Source organism: Leguminivora glycinivorella, chromosome 18 (assembly GCF_023078275.1).
Source record: "Leguminivora glycinivorella isolate SPB_JAAS2020 chromosome 18, LegGlyc_1.1, whole genome shotgun sequence".
Lineage (NCBI taxonomy): Eukaryota > Metazoa > Arthropoda > Insecta > Lepidoptera > Tortricidae > Leguminivora > Leguminivora glycinivorella.
In genome coordinates, this window is record NC_062988.1 from 8,734,798 (window position 1) to 8,752,791 (window position 17,994).

The 17,994-nt window shown below is 40.1% G+C and overlaps 1 protein-coding gene and 1 long non-coding RNA gene across 2 annotated transcripts in view; both read left to right on the forward strand.

Annotated features, from left to right (window-relative positions):
- Window positions 1–17,994, forward strand: part of LOC125235964 (ubiquitin-like protein 3) — a 241,482-nt gene that overhangs the window by 108,719 nt on the left and 114,769 nt on the right. The window lies entirely within an intron of this gene.
- Window positions 1–17,994, forward strand: part of LOC125235968 — an 86,453-nt gene that overhangs the window by 11,913 nt on the left and 56,546 nt on the right. The window contains exon 2 of the long non-coding RNA XR_007178148.1: window positions 13,112–13,168. This is a non-coding gene — a long non-coding RNA (uncharacterized LOC125235968). The remainder of the gene's footprint in view (window positions 1–13,111; window positions 13,169–17,994) is intronic.

The window sequence follows — 17,994 nt, forward strand, 5'->3', positions numbered from 1 at the left end:
TGTCGAGTATACATACATACATACATACAACATACATACATACAATCACGCCTGTATCCCATGAAGGGGTAGGCAGAGCACATGAAACTACACAAGTTTCAGTGCCACTCTTGGCAAATAAGGGGTTGAAAGAAAACAAACTGTGACATCAATGATAATTATCATACTTATGTGTCGAGTAACATCAGTACCTACTATGTACATACGATACGTCTAGAAATAGCTATTTGTTATACAAGGGTGCAAAGTTGTATTTTAACGCCGAGTGTGGAATTGAAAAACGAGCTAGTGAAAGGGTGCTATAGTTGAACCACGAGCAAAGCGAGTGGTTCGAGAATAGAATCCTGAACTTGCGAGTTTTTTAACACACGAGAAGTAAAATACATTTGCACCCGAGTGTAACACAAAACTTTTCCCCTCACTATAGCGAGGAAACTACAACGCGCAACGCAAAAAATGCGTTTATCACTGCTTCCAGTAGTTCCACAGGTGGTAAATCATCTTTATTACTAGATTCACCTACTTTTATCAATTTTAAAGCAGTTAATTTGAATTTATTCAAGGTCAAATTACTTTACCCACTTGTGGATAAAATGCGTTTTACCCGCTGGTATTAAAGGACAAAACACGTGTTTCCGAGCTAGTGAGGGGAAAATTCTATTGCGCGCCGTGTGGCCGCATCTTAAAAAAGATAAAATTTAGAGCCACATAAGACAATATCTGTTGATGGAGTCACCTTTCTTGGATTACCACAAGGTAGGTTAAGATTGTAGTAGTGATGAGGATGATAAAACTGTATTACAAAACCTAAACTGAAATGTCGTAAATCATGTCAACATTACTTAGATACGTTTACATAATGTTTATTTTTTCATCTAATATTGAATATATTAACCCAGTCTTTCGCTTGCGTAGCAATTGTAGTCAAAGTAAAAGTTTTGTTACTAACTTATTACGTAATTAATTTCCTTTTGCTGCTAATAATTTAGACAGATTAAGGATGTGCCGCATAAGTTTTATGCTAAAAACTTTAGACAACAGAGCTCTTCTTCATTTCACTAGTTGAGACAAAATTTTGGCATAAACGGCGAACCACAAGATTTTTTTAAATGCGTCACATCACATGGTAGGCGGTAGGACATCGGATATCGGACAGCACAGCGGATATCGTCTCGCTCGAATCTAGACCTAGCCCAACTGGGGAAGTACCTCCGCCTTACAGAAGACCGCAGCCAAATAGCACTAGACCCTACTCATAGTGTTGTGTTCCTGCCGGTGAGTAAGGCTGCCAGAGCTCAACGAGGGCGCGGTGTGCTGACGACGGGAGGACTTACGGAACTAATTTGTTCCGTCTATTGTCCTTTGAGTCGTCGGCAACCGAACCCTCCTTAGAACTTTTACACTCCTTTTTGCTGTGTACTCATATGATAGTATATACTCAACACAGCAAAAGGGAGTGTACAAGTTTCTAATGGGGTGGCAACGTGCATGTGACACTCTTTGAGTTGCAGGCGTCCATAGGTTACGGTGACCGCTTTCCATCAGGCGGACCGTATGCGTGTTTGCCACCGACGTAGTATTAAAAAAAACATTTTCCTTTTGACTTCCAGAATTTTGTACGAAAATACCTGTATGAAGTATTAGGTACTAACATTCTCGCATTGTTAGAATATTACGGCTGGGAAGTTCGTTGTCCGCTCTATTCAGCTAGTTGCAGCGACCGCACGCTGCCAGATAAAGTTGTCATCGGAGCTGGCGACACCTCGACGTGTCGTGTCGAGTCACACACGGTAGCGGTTTCTATGGTTACCAGTTCATCATTCGTTATCGCAGTCATAACTATATGGTTAGAGGAGAGGTCGGCTCAGGGCTTTGTAGTTAGATAACTACAACCAGATGGTAGGAGAGGTCAGAGGGGTATTTTACTGTTTCCAAAATGGTGTTTAGTTATTCACGAACGTTTTTTTAGCGTGTGTCAAACTACAGAGAGCAAATTTTCAATCTAGGGTTCTTGCAATCTCTTCTATTTCGCGATATATTACACAGGTAATACTTCGTTTGATTTTAAAAGAAGCAGTCTTTGTCACGACTGTCATATATTTACTGTACAATCCTAATATCTATATTTATGACATGCCCAAATCCGGTTTCGAGGTTTTATTTAAATAACTTGTAATCGCGCAAATAGAAGAGAATATTACAAAGCAAACAACATTGTTTGATTTGAATATTTGGTACCGATTACATTTGCACGTGATTGCGCAAATTTGCGTATTATATTTGCAATAGGATTAACGAATATGAATATATTCGTTTTATATGTAAAACCACGTACACATGTGCCTCTATTAATCTAAATATATAAAAGAAGAAGCTGACTGACTGACTGACTGACTGACTGACTGACTGACATATCAACGCACAGCCGAAACCGCTGGTCCTAGAGATTTCAAATTTGGCACGTAGGTTCCTTATATAGTGTAGAGGAGCACTAAGAAAGGATTTTCCAAAATTCATCTCCTAAGGGGGTCAAATGGAGGTTCAAAGTTTGTATGGGGAAACAAGATTAGTTTGACTATTTTATTCGAAACTTCACAGGAAGATTCCTTAAGACATATGACTGAATACGTGTTTCAGGTTTTTTGAAAATTTAACCCCTAAAAGGGTGAAAAGGGGGTAATAAAGTCAAAAAATCAATATGGGTATCGTTTTTATGGTTTATCGGGTCGCTGATCACGATAAATACAACGTTTTTAAAATTTAACGAGGCGGAAGTGAAATACCTTCTCCCCTGTTGTGGTGCAATGGGGTTTAAATATCAAAAAAATATATAAAAGAAGATATTGACTGACTGACTGACATATCAACACACAGCCGAAACCGCTGGTCCTAGAGATTTCAAATTTGGCACGTAGGTTCCTTATATAGTGTAGAGGAGCACTAAGAAAGGATTTTCCAAAATTCACCTCCTAAGGAGGTCAAATGGGGGTTCAAAGTTTGTATGAGGAAACAAGATTAGTTTGACTATTTTATTCGAAACTTCACAGGAAGATTCCTCAAGACATATGACTGAATACGTGTTTCAGGTTTTTTGAAAATTTAACCCCTAAAAGGGTGAAAAGGGGGTGATAAAGTCAAAAAATCAATATGGGTATCGTTTTTATGGTTTATCGGGTCGCTGATCACGATAAATACAACGATTTTTAAATCTAATGAGGTGGAAAAGAAATTTTCTCCCCTGTTATTGTGCAATGGGGTTAAAATATCCAAAATAGCCATAAGTATAGCTTTAGTTTTTATCTTTACTTCTGGTTCAAGAGATTTCAAATTGACACGGAAGTTCCTTAGAGGAGCACTAAGAAAGGATTTTTCAAAGTTCACCTCCTAGCATGATAATTTGACAGGGGCAAGGACAGGGCCAGGGCCAGGGACAGGGACAGGGACAGGGACAGGGACAGGGACGGGAACGGGATAGGGTTAGGGATAGGGATAGGGATAGGGATAGGGATAGGGATTGGGATTGGGATAGGGATAGGGATAGGGATATGGATATGGATAGGGATAGGCATAGGGATTGGGATTGGGATTGGGATTGGGATAGGGATAGGGATAGGGATAGGGTTAGGGATAGGGATAGGGATTGGAATTGGGATTGGGATTGGGATAGGGATAGGGATATGGATAGGGATAGGGTTAGGGATAGGCATTGGGATTGGGATAGGGATAGGGATAGGGATAGGGATAGGGATAGGGATAGGGATAGGGATATGGATAGGGATAGGGACAGGGATTGGGATTGGGATTGGGATAAGGATAGGGGTAGGGGTAGGGGTAGGGGTGGGGATAGGGATCGGGATCGGGATAGGGATAGGGATAGAAATAGGGATAAAAACAGGGGACGGGGACGGGGATAGGGATAGGGGAGGGACGGGGACAGGGACGGAACGGGGACGGGGACAAAGATAGAGATAGGGACGGGGATAAGAATAGGGATTGGGGTCGGAATAATCGGTCGGCAATCGATATTTAGGCAGTGTAAAATGCAGGTGGCCCAGTGGGAAGGTATTAGTAAGTAGGCATCGGCGAGTATCCTGCATCCGTAAACTATTACATTCAATGTGCTGTAAGAAGATCGTTGTTTGCTTGCCTTTTATATGTTTACGTTTGCAATAAGTATAAGCAAAATGGAAAAAATTGTAAGCGATAATGCAAGGAAGTACTTTTTACCCTACCGACCATAGCGTCGAGATACTGGCTATGTGGGTTGTATGAAGTTTCCCCAGTATAAATATTTATATAGGTAAAATACATACATATTCGCACCTACGCTGTGGTCGCTGTGTAACAATTCTACAATCATTGCAAGAATTTCTTTTAAAACAATATTAATATGTGTAAGGTACAGTCAGCCAAAACCGGACCGTACAGCAAATAGATCAGTTACAATGGCCCTCCAGTCGAGAATTGCCCCGCTTTACCTTAATCGAAATAATCGCGGACAGATGTACCTACAAAGAAACCTACGGATCCAAATGAAAATCTTATTTTTTGTAAACGTTTCAATAAGAATACTTTTATTACGCGGGCGAAGCCGCGGGTAAAAGCTAGTAATCTAATAGAATTGTTAATGCCGTAGGAAACAATTTTGTAAAAAAGGTAGTTTGAAATGAGTGGCGATAAATTAAAACACGACCGAAGGGAATGTTTTAAATCGCCACGAGTTACGAATTTCCTTTTCGCACGTGTATCGTGCGACGTTTTTCAATACAGATGAGCCTCCGAAGTTTCGACCTGGTATATATAATGAACCACTTCTCGCACTAGCACGTAAAAACAACACCATCTGTACTGAAATAGTACATTACGATACAAGTGCGTAAAAAAGGAAGTTCGAAACGAGTGGCGATAAATTAAAACACGACCGAAGGGATAGTGTTTTAAATCGACACGAGTTACGAATTTCCTTTTTGCACGCGTATCGTACGACGTTTTTCAGTACAGATGACCCTCCGAAGTTTCGACCTGGCATATAATGAACCACTTCTCGCACTAGTGCGTAAAAAAAACACCATCTGTGCTGAAAAAGATTGTTACGTTAGGTACCTACGTTATGTTATGCTGAGTATATCGTGTCATTCACAATGGCGCGTAACCTTTGACTCGTAATAGTCAAAAAGTTAAATTTGTTTTTTTTTTTATTCCTATTATCTCTCTTCGCTAGCTCGTAATCACATGTGTCGATTCAGTTAGGAGGTCGAACTAGTTTCGGTTCTACCTCAGAGATGGCGGGGGGCGCAGAGTTCTCGGTAATTGTGTCATATACTCGAAAATTTCGACCCTTGCATTCGTGTACCGATGGCCGAGTGGTTGAGGCATCCGTCCGGTTAACGGAGTACGCTGGTTTATATTACTAAATGTTGCTAACAAAATAGGATCAATTAAAATTTGGTATTGTATAAAGTTTTTGAGAACTGCTGATGTCATAAAGGCAGTTTTACAAATTTTGCGCGTTAGGCACGAACGATCTATGAGACTAGACTATAAAATGTCGATGAACCTATTGAAATTAGAAAGTATGGAAACGTTATGTTTCACTTTCTGTATGATGATGATGATGATGATTTTATCCTGTTGTCCCTCATCAGGGGCATAGGGCTCTCAGGAAGGATTTCCACTGTTCCCGGTCCAACGCGGCCTCCTCCAGGCGCGCCCAGCCGAGGCCCACTGAGCCAGCCTCTATTTTCTGTATATCATCAAAAAATTACTCGTTAGGAATTTACAGCACGAAAAGCTAATATTTCATCACTTGCACCATATATTTTCATGCCTGTCCGCGCGTTACCTATTTCATCTGGATGAACACAATGTCCACTATGTATTGTGAGCTACGTGATTCAATAAGTTCGTTTTTCATCGCGTAAAGTTTCGCAGCGTAATGAATGAACGCCACTTGGACGAGTGCGCGATTGTTTCCGAATGAATGGAGCGTCTAGCCTGCCGGGAACTGAGTCATACTCATAGAACCGTTACATGCAAATAAAGTAATGTATTATAGACTCGGTGTAGTTATTTACTACACCGACGACGTCATAAGAATTGGATATTGGGAAACTACTTCTGTAGTAACTCGGGTTACTGTAAATTTCGCTGTTACTACCTTGATAGAAGACTGGTAATTCTGGATTTTGATTCTGATTAAGGCTATAACTATAACATTAATTTATGGTTCTAGTGTGTGTTGCACGCTCCAATAAAAGAAAAGTGTTCATCGGAAACAATCTAAAAAGTAGGTAGAATTGAATGCCACCCCTGCACCCTGATACTTTATACTTTTAGGAACACGAGCAATAAAATTTGGTCGATAAAAAACACGAAGGTGTAATTCAAGGTGTACTTTCAGTTTGTTCCGTACGAGACTCATAACGCCATCTCTTGTCCAAGCGATGTAACCACACATGTCGCGTGATACCTATCGCAGCCAATACGGAGCGCGATATGCGCCGACGTCATCCTACGTCACGATATATTGTCCCCTGCTACCCATCTATCCTCGATATATGTACACGTAGATTAAGATTAAGCATTCAACATTATAAGAAAAAGCACGTAATTTCGGAATTTTATTTCACCATCCAAGAAAGTTGACCTTCTCACCTATACGCAACGCCTAATCAAGAACATTTGGTCCTTCTTCGCCAAATATATCAACGATTTCTTCGCCAATCGTCGAGTACGAGATGAGAGGTCGTTGAGAACCAGCACCCTTGGAAGAGAAAGCGCACATCAACTTTCTTCTTGGACGGAAGGCGCGTATGCAGCAGGAAGACCCCCAAGGACACACAATTTGGGAAACTGCGGAGACCTATAGGACGAGAACTGGACATCCGACGATTTTTAAACGCGCATATTTCGGTACGGACATCCAGCCACCCTATACCTACTCCCTTTGTCTTCAGTTGCTAAATACCGTGCTTAATCAATTTCAGTGAACCTGTGACGAGTATTCTTTCCGCGACCCGTAACAAGGACCCGTTTTCGCCACCACGCAGAGCGAAATTGCAGCGGAGTCCAAAGTTCAATCGTGAGTACTCCAGCTTTCCATACTAAATTTAACCAAAATGGCACTTGATGATGTAGGGCCAAGCAAATCACGCGATAAATCGCCAGCTAGGGCGATCTGTGACGTCGCGATTGAACCCCATGTTCGCGATTTAGTGAAAAAACGTGGCATCATGAAGGCTAGACTCACAAAGTTCGCAACCCACATTCAAAGCTGTAGCGATGATTTAAACTCGTTAACTGAGCCTTGTAGAATAAATTTAAAGTTACGCATGCAAGGAGCAGAGAGCCTGTACACCGAATTTAATATTCTTCAGACTGAAATCGAAGCAAGTGTGTTCGAATCGAACCTTGATGAGCAGTTAACGCAACGAGAACAGTTTGAGGATAGTTATTTCACTGCACAGGCGCTCGCCGAGTCTATACTCAGTCAATTTAATACTACCGATAATAAAAGTCTCGCTGTACCGCAAGCTTCAACAATGAAAGCAATTAAATTGCCCGTTTTATCACTTCCTTCATTTGACGGCACGTATGAAAACTGGCTCGCTTTTAGGGATATTTACCTATCACTAGTTCACAATTCTAAGGATCTCTGTGACATCCAAAGGTTCCACTACCTAAAATCTTCGCTAACAGGTAGTGCTCTGTTAGTTATAGAAGCACTAGAACTAACGGCTAGTAACTACGCGGTGGCATGGGAGCTCCTTCTTAATCGCTACAATAACAATAGGTTATTAATCCACAATCACGTCAAAGCACTATTTTCGCTTCAGTCACTACCTAAAGAATCGCACATTCTTATGAGAAAGTTAGTTGACACAACATTAAAAAATTTACGCGCTTTAAAAGTCCTAGGTGAGCCTATCTCGTCCTGGGATACCTTAATTATCTATATCTTAGTGTCGAAGCTCGATAAAACCACAGAACGCGAGTGGGAACAACATAAAAGTAGCCTCACGAGCGGCGACACTCAGATGAAGATCAAACTGGATGATTTATTGCTATTTTTACGTAATCGTGCAGATATGCTAGAAACATTGCAGGCATCACATTCACAAAGTACGAGCACACGCGATAAGCCGGAAGTGAACAAAAAATATGTCACTCCGAACTCCACTCACAATTATAATAACAACAAAGTGCACTGTAATGTTTCTACCAACAGCAAACCGCAAAAATCACAAGTATCACAACACAAATCTAAATTCGCATGTCCTATGTGTCAAATGAATCATCCACTTTATTCCTGTGTCAAATTTCTAGATAGTAACTATCAAACTAAACTCAAATTCGTAACTGACAACAAGTTATGCACTAATTGCCTACGCGCAGGTCATGCCGTGGAGTCATGCGTATTCGGCCCGTGTCGCAAGTGCAATAATAAACACAATTCGATTATCCATCCTCCCAGTGATGAGTGCGCCCGCGTCCCCGCTCCCGCTGACCTCACGGCCCCCGCGGCCGCCTCCTCTTCGGCCGCAGCTGTGTCGGTCAATGCGCACTGTCAGCGCATTCCTTCTCAGCCCCCGACTCTCATGCCGGTCTTGTTGTCAACTGCGGTTATCGACGTGATTGATAAATATAATAAACCGCATACTATCGTTGCGCTCCTTGACGATGGCGCGCAACGATGTTTCATTAAAGAATCGTTACGCAACTTATTAGATATACCATTTTTACAGTCCACTCACGAAATTAGCGGTGTAGGTCGTACTATAACGCAGTGCACGCAAACCTGCAATGTACAAGTAAAATCGCGCATAAATACCTACACAACAAACTTACATTGTTTTGTTTTATCGGAAATAAACACATCAATGCCAGTTGTATATGAACATTGCGAAAAGTTTGATATTCCAGATAACATACAACTAGCAGATCCGCAATTTCTAGATTACAAAGATTTCGATATCTTAATAGGTGGTGATAAGTTTTGGGATTTGTTTACTATGGAGAAAATTAAATTACGTAACGGCCCTTACTTATTAAACACTGAATTTGGATGGGTAGTAGCAGGCCCTATCAATTTAAACGCACGCATTGAAGGCCGCAACCGCATCCAATGTAACTTTACGCAAGTATCAGATTCGCTACTACGGCGATTCTGGGAGATTGAGGAGGTACCTACCACTCGGGACGCATTGTCTGACGAGGAGAAGGCATGCGAGGAGCACTTCGTTCGCACCACTACGCGCGACGGCGAAGGAAGGTTCTGCGTCAGCATGCCACTCAAGCAGCCACCCGAAGTGCTAGGAGAATCGTATCCTCAAGCTGAACGTCGTTTGCTCGCGCTAGAAAAACGATTACAACGTTCAGATACGCACAAAAAATTGTACACGGACTTTATGCATGAATACCTCGATTTAGGGCACATGAGTAAAGTTTCGTCGTATAACTCACCGCATTTCTTCTTGCCCCACCATTCAGTATTTCGTGAAAGTACCACTACGCGATTGCGAGCTGTTTTTGACGCTAGTGCAGCGTCTAGTAGTGGTACATCTTTGAACGACCTACTAATGGTTGGTCCCGCGATCCAAGGTGACCTTCTGTCAATTCTTCTCCGCTTTAGGCAACATCGTTATGTAGCATGCGCAGACGTCGCTAAAATGTATCGCCAGGTACTCGTGGCAGAAGATCAACGCGACCTTCAATTAATACTTTGGCGCGATAGCCCCGATCAGCCGATTCAAATTTATCGTTTAAATCGCGTCACTTACGGTACGGCGTCGGCGGCTTTTCTAAGTGTCCGTTGTTTAAAACAGCTAGCCACTGAATGCACAGATCTCGACGTTAAAAGAATAATTAACGATGATTTTTATGTAGACGATATGATAACTGGGTCACAGGATAAACTTGAATTGTTACGACTATGCAATGAAACCGCGCGCACATTGCAATTAGGTTGTTTTCCGTTACGGAAGTGGGTATTCAACTTTAGCGATCCGTCGTTAGAGTCTAACTTCGCACTGTTGAGTGACGCGCAAAGTCAACTAACGTTCGATAAAGACTGCAATTCAAAGACGTTGGGCATAGGTTGGAATAATTATTACGATCAATTTTATTTCAATTCAAAACTTGATTTAACAAAAAATAATGATAAAATAACAAAGCGTATTATTCTATCACACATTTCGCAAATTTATGACCCATTGGGTTTATTAAGTCCAACAATTATGCTTGCCAAGGTCTTACTCAAGCGTTTATGGCTTCTTAAACTGGATTGGGACGACGATGTCCCCGCTGACGTCACGCGCACCTGGACTGATTTCACTAGGTCGTTATCAGCTGTTTTAGGTACAATCCGTGTGCCGCGTTATGTAATGGGTTGCAGCAATTATACGCGCATAGAAATGCATATCTTTACAGATGCGTCACAGGTTGCCTACGGAACTTGTATTTATGTTCGCACAATAAATAATAATCAAGAAGTATGTTCACGATTATTATGTTCAAAAGGGAAATTGTCCCCAATTAAAGCCCTAAGTACGCCCCGTCTCGAACTTTGTAGTGCACTTTTAGGCGCAAAATTATATGACAAGGTCATTAATAGTCTCCGCTGTCAATTTGATGACGTCATATTTTATTCTGATTCGACTTGTGTGTTAGGGTGGTTGCGCATGTCACCAAACTTATTAAAAACTTTCGTACAGAATAGGGTCACTGAGATCCATGAACTGACCAAAGGGCTTCCCTGGCGACACGTCAGCGGTAAAATGAACCCTGCTGACTTAGTCTCAAGAGGCGTTCGATTAGAAGACCTATCTGGATCTAGTTTGTGGTGGCAAGGACCTGAGTTCTTACAAGACGTTAACTATAACCCTAAGGACTTGTCAAACATGCCTAGTTCGGATGATTCGCATGACATGTTGCCAGAGATTAAGTCTAACGTAAACTTAGCTCTTACGGCAACCGCACAAGAGTCACTATTCCCTTTCGAGCGGTTCTCTCAGTTCTCGCGCATGATACACGTCACTTCGTATGTTTTACGCTTTATTCACAACGCGCGCAAGAATAATAATAAGCGTAGGGGCTGTATCAGCGTTGATGAACTGCGGGAATCTACAAATTTGTTAGTCAGGCTGTCTCAACTGGAATCGTTCCCAGATGAGTACACGCTGTTGGCTAACAAACAATTAATTAAAACTAAAAATAGTTTAAGTAAATTAAACTTATTTATCGATACTGATCGCGTCGTGCGAGTCGGTGGTCGTATCGGTTACTCGCAACACTTTGCTTATGAAAAAAAGCACCCGATTTTAATAACAAGCAAACACCACTTTACGTTATTGTTATTCCGCCACGAGCATAAAAAACTTTTACATGCCGCACCGCACGCCCTTCTTTATGAACTGCATGATGCTTGGTGGCCACTAGGTGGTAGGAACCTCGCGCGAAAGGTTTTTTATGATTGTGTTGTTTGCAAGCGATTAAGAGGGAAAACCCTAACTCCTTTCATGGGAAACTTACCCAAGGAGAGAATTACACCTACGTATCCCTTTTTAACTTGCGGCGTGGACTATGCAGGGCCAGTTTTTATATTGAACCGCAAAGGCAGAGGTGCTCAAACCGTTAAGGCATATATTTGCTTGTTCGTTTGTTTCGTTACGCGCGCCATCCACTTGGAACTTGTCAGCGATCTGACCACCGATGCTTATCTTCTAGCTCTCAAACGCTTTATAGCTAGGCGCGGCAAGCCGAATGAAATCTTTTCAGATAATGGCAGGAACTTTGTGGGTTTAATGAACGATTTTGTCAAGTTTTTATCGCAATGTAGTCCCGACATAATAGATTACGCCACTAGTTGCAATATTAAATTTAATTTTATTCCACCTTACGCTGCCCATTTTGGTTCCTTATGGGAAGCTGGAGTAAAATCATGTAAATATCATGTACGCCGTGTTATAGGTAACGCTCACCTCACGTATGAGGAATTTAGCACGGCATTAAGCCAAATTGAAGCTGTCCTCAATTCCCGTCCTTTATACGCTATGTCTTCGGATCCGCACGATTTCCTTCCTCTGAGCCCTGCGCACTTTCTCGTCGGCCGCACCTTGACGTCGCCAGCCTCAGAAGACCTCCAACACGCACCTGCTCATCGACTCAACCGGTACCAGATGGTGGAGAAGATTAGGCAGCATTTCTGGGCCCGCTGGTCCAAAGAGTACGTCTCCGAGCTACAGACGCGGTCGAAATGGCGAACTCACTGCGAGGACCTCAAGCCTAACACATTGGTCCTTATAAAGGACGACAATTTGCCTCCCCTCAAGTGGCAGCTAGGACGCATCGTCAAAACTATCCCTGGTAAAGACGGAGTATCCAGAGTGGCAGATATTCGCACTGCATCTGGCATCATAAGACGCGCATACACTAAAATCTGCCCTTTAGTGTCTCAGCCAGACGAAGAGAAAGGAGGGGAAGCTCAAGAATCCTCTTGAAAGCCAGATCTTTCAAGGCCGGGGGCATGTTCCGTACGAGACTCATAACGCCATCTCTTGTCCAAGCGATGTAACCACACATGTCGCGTGATACCTATCGCAGCCAATACGGAGCGCGATATGCGCCGACGTCATCCTACGTCACGATATATTGTCCCCTGCTACCCATCTATCCTCGATATATGTACACGTAGATTAAGATTAAGCATTCAACATTATAAGAAAAAGCACGTAATTTCGGAATTTTATTTCACCATCCAAGAAAGTTGACCTTCTCACCTATACGCAACGCCTAATCAAGAACAAGTTCTTTATTTGTTTATTTGTTTCCGCTAAGCACACAAAAATGGACCTCTAAAGTACGAAAGAAATACTAAAGTGCTAAGAGTATCAGATTTATATGTCAGTCACCTATCGCTTCGCGCTGAAAGCAGCATGCGTAGCCGAATGCACAAACGAAACGAAATGTTCGTATATATCTATCTCTACCGCTCTTGCGATAGACTACCTTTCGCGGCGTTTCATTTTCGTTTCGCGTCGTAGAAATGCCATTCGGCTACGGGGCCAGAAGTAACTTTTCACTCGTAAACTGATTACGAACTTTCTTGTTTCAGGTAAAACTCAACTTTGTTTACCAAGATCCTGCCGTGGACGTTGATGGAACAATATACGTGAGCTTTTCATTTACTTACTCTCTGACTTTTATGAGAACACTGAACGTAGTTCACTACATTAAGTAATATCAATTTGGTACTTGGGTGGTGCGATTCCTGGTATCAGAAGAAACTCAGGTAACAACAGCTGATGGCTACTAATTTGTAATGGATTACACATTGAAATGACGACGTGTTGGAGTGTCGCTGTTTAACTTCACACATTACCACATGGTTGTAAAGAGGAGGTAATTAAGATTATAATTAAAAGTTTAATCTTAATTTTTGGTCAATGATGATTAATGTTCATGTTTTTTTTTATTATCCGTTTATTAATTCTTAGATCTTGAGATTCTTGAGTGTCCAAATAAAGCCATATTTCACTTCAACCTCCCCTGAATCGTAAAGTAGCATCCGTTTAAATTTATATCGTGATAATTTAATTAAAACCCTTCTCAAACCTAAAATTATCATTAACAAGACCAATTCGGACAGTAGGTGTATCTAGCGCGAGTTGAGCGAGGTCAGGCGAGGTCAAATACTCGTGCACTGCGCTGAAATGTCATATGTGCATGCACTTGTCCACGCTTACGTCAGTTTTGAAACGCGCCGCTTTGTCCGCTTTCATAGTGTTCGTTATATTGCCTGTGCTCTGCGCAAATACCGATTGTTTGGCTCACCTGTCAAAGCGAACCGCAGCCGCCCCGGTGTTTGAGCGAAAGTGTAAAGGTTACATTGTAATTGCGACTGCGTGGTTTGGATAATTAAACAAGGACAATGACTTTCCAGTTACAGCACTGCTATCTGCATTTACAAAAAAATTATGTATCTACTAAAATTGCTCGGGTAGGACACAACTTCTAAAAAGGAACCGTCAAATTAATCAAGCGACCGCCACCGCAAAGCCGTTCCCGTCCCGGGCAACCAACACTTCCTGAAAGTTTTAATAGTGATATAAAAGTCGTTTTAAAATAGTTCTCCCGACTCCCGAGGACTTCAACTTGGGCCGTAACGTAAAAAAGTTTCACTGTTCGCGGGACAGCTATTACCAAGAACCTCTTTCTATAAACCAAAATAAGTATGGCTCCCGTCCCCCATATTCTTTGTAGATCTTGATGTCACAGTGGTCAGACTAGCATCTTGTAGTAATGGGAATTACTGACTCGAATTCAGAGTTGCGATTCCGTTACAAATTCTGCCTTGTTTACTGTGTTTGTTGCATGCATCGGCCTTGCAGTCTTTGTACCGGTATTTGTTAGAAAATGTATGCAGTAGAACTTCACAGGCTAGTTTATGATCATTATAGTTTGGATTGAAGTCAGTACTGTGGTATTTGTGGAAAGGATAAAGTTATTGCTCATATCAGAAATAGTTAGGTAAATTGATTATAGCTGTAGTAAAGTACCTAAAAACATCCTAAAAATGATGAAGCCTGTTCTGGATACCATCTTTGCTTTGCTTTAACACTTTGACTGCCAGTAGATATGATTTTGTACTAGAATGAACACAGGGTGTGTTGCTGGGAGTGAATTTGCTAAATTAGCGTTTACGTTTATGTTGACCGAATCATTCTACATATTCTGAGTGTTGTTTATACTATAGTATATTATATAACGGTAACGTTATGAAGGCTATAAAAGTTGAGTACCGCGGTTAGGTCACGAGGCTTGCCGAGTGGCCTAAGTAAGGTACGAGACTTTTATAGCCTTCATAATGTTACGATTGTATACTATACTTTTTCTACGACAGCCAAATACATACCTATTCGAGAATAATAAAATGGGTTACTTACCTACTTCATATAATGAATGTTTACATTTGTGTGGATCTCCATTGAGTATTCTGTCCACAATGTTGATGGCGAGAATTATGATAATTATTATTCTTCAAAATATGCCAACAACGCGGTTTCAGAGAAAGTTGAAACATTTTTTTGGAATGTTCATGTCAAAACAATCATAACATTTTTGGTACGCTTTATCTGACTTTTCAGGTAACAAATTGTCAGTCACTTTGAGCGCCATAGCCTTGATTTCTTCGGAAATACCTACATTGTTCACCAGAATAAGTTTTTGCACAATAACGTCGAATTGAAACAAATTACACAACACCGAAAAAGTTCAAATACTTCCGTCAAAGGTTTACAAATGTCAAATATACCATAGACAAGAGAAATAGGAAATAAGCCGGTTTTCAATTACGAAAAATGTGGTTGCGTTCAAGAATATTTAAATGTCGAATGTAAAATTATTTGATAAACTTATGATTTTTACCTTTGTTTTGCAATATCTAATATGTAAAACGCATTTCAGTTTATTTTTTCATCTTGATTTAAATTATCAGGCCTCGGATTATTTTTCGCATGGTAAGATGGAACCAAACTATGGAGTCGATATTAAAACTAAACTTTAATTCATATTCATACTCATACTCACTAATTTCCTTAGTCCCGTAATACATTTGTCCCTTGTGCAGGTTGACAGATCGAAAATGTTAATCGAAAATTAATCTTACTGAATGTAATTAAAATTATTTATGTGGTGAGATTTGGGAATTTTGCTTGGTAAAGGGTTACATTTAACCTGTAACTATATCAAATTAGTTACTATTTTGTTTGGTTCAGACTACTTTGTTGCGGTAAACGTAATGCTAAGTACTAGCTGATTTATCAAAAATCATTTGCATGTCAATGTCATGTCAATCATTCACGACGCGATGTGTCACTTAATTATTTATTGCAATCAGTGCGTGCAATAATTACGTAAACAATTATGTCTGATCCGCAAGTTTCTGCAATTTTATACTGGATAGAACCTTACAAAGATCTAAAATACGATCATGAGAAATGTGTTGTGTCGTGTGTGTGTTGTGGAGTAGAGCTAACGCAATTAAAACACACATTTATTTTAAAACATGTTAATAGTATTCTCCACCAAACGAAATCTCAGCAAACGTCGTCTTTTATTCAGAGTTGGATAGAACCATATCACGAGCTAAGGTACGATGCCGACCAATCAGCTATAGTGTGTACTCTGTGTGATATTACTATAACTCAACTAAAAAAAGATAATGTCCTAAAGCACGTAAATTCTGCTCGACATCAAAATAAATTTGGCATTACGAACGACTTTTACATAGATCTCTGTTTGTTCTTGATTACATGCAATATCCCATGGAACAGACTCAATCATCCCGAGTTTAGAAAGTTTATGAACAAGTATCTTTGTTGTAATTGTTCAAATAGAAAACTTCCGGAAGAATCTACTTTAAGAAAGATTTATCTTGAAAAAGTCTACACACCAATCATAAGCAAAATAAGAACTTCATTGAATGATTGTTACAGGTCGATTCACGAAAGCTGGCACGAATGAAATGAACGAAACTTTGATTGTGTGCGTGACACCTGTATTGGAATACAGTCGTAACTGTCAAGAGCCACCATTTTATTGGTTAATCTGTCACACACATGCATATTTTCATTCAAACATTCGTTCCATTCGTGCCAGCTCTTGTGAATTGACCTGTACTTGTGGCTTTCAGTAGATGAAACGGTGGATACTGTTGGAAATTGCATTACTAATGTTATTGTGAAGTCATTAGAAGGATTTCCATCTCGACCTTATTTGCTATCGTGCAAGGTATTAGAAAAAGTAAATGGTATTTCGGTCGCTGAATTGGTAGAAAAATCTTTAATGTTTTTGTGGCAAGATGATTTCGAAAGGAATATATGCAAATTTTTAGTATTATGCACGGACAGTGCTGCATACATGCTTCTTTCAGGTAAAATTTTAAAAAAGAAATTTTATAACATGAGACATGTTACATGTTTAGCACATGCACTCAATCGTGTTGCTGAACATATAAGATCAGAACACGAGGACGTTAACAAGTTAATATCCAATGTAAAAAAGGTATTTCTAAAATCGCCACAACGGATAAGACTATTTAAAACGATGGCTCCTGATGTGCCCTTACCACCACAGCCTATAATAACCAGATGGGGGACGTGGCTGAGTGCTGCATTTTATTATGCAACTCATTACGAAAAAATTAAAAATATTATTTCGTCATTGAACAGTAGAGATGCCGCCGCAATTTTAAACGCCCAAACTGTATTATTAAACGTTAATATGCCAAATGAGCTAAGTTATATAAAAGATAACTTTAAACTCATTGTTGATTCAATCACAAAATTGCAGTGTACTACTAATATGTCTATTAAGCAAAGTTTTCAAATATTAGACGACGTAAGACAATTTTTAACAATTTTCGGCCCTGAAACAGTCAAGAATAAATTGGAAAGTGTACTCAATAGAAATCCGGACTTCATAGACTTAAGGCACATGGCAAGTACTGAACAATTTGAGTGAGTTCTAGAATATGCTACGCTAAATTCCGTTGACGTAGAACGATCTTTTTCAAGTCACAAGTGGATTTTCAACCAATATAGAACCAGTTTTAGCCCAGAAAATATGGAAAAAGTTGCCATTATTTACTCGTTTTACAATTGTAATTTTGAAATGGACAATGCACATGCCATACCTTGTCAAGATTTTGAGGCACTAATCCCTGTAACTATGGATATTGGAAACTAGGAGCACATTACGAAAGTAATGTTTTATTTTATTTTATTTTTATTTACAATATAATTTATTTCTATTCATATGATTTATTTTATTTATAATTTAATTTCGTTCTTAATTAAATGAATGAGTATGAGTATGGATATAAATAACAATTTAATTTTAATATCGACTCCATAGTTTTCTTTCATCTTACCATGCGAAAAATAATCCGAGGCCTGTAAATTATATATTACATTATTTATTAAAAGTTACTTATTA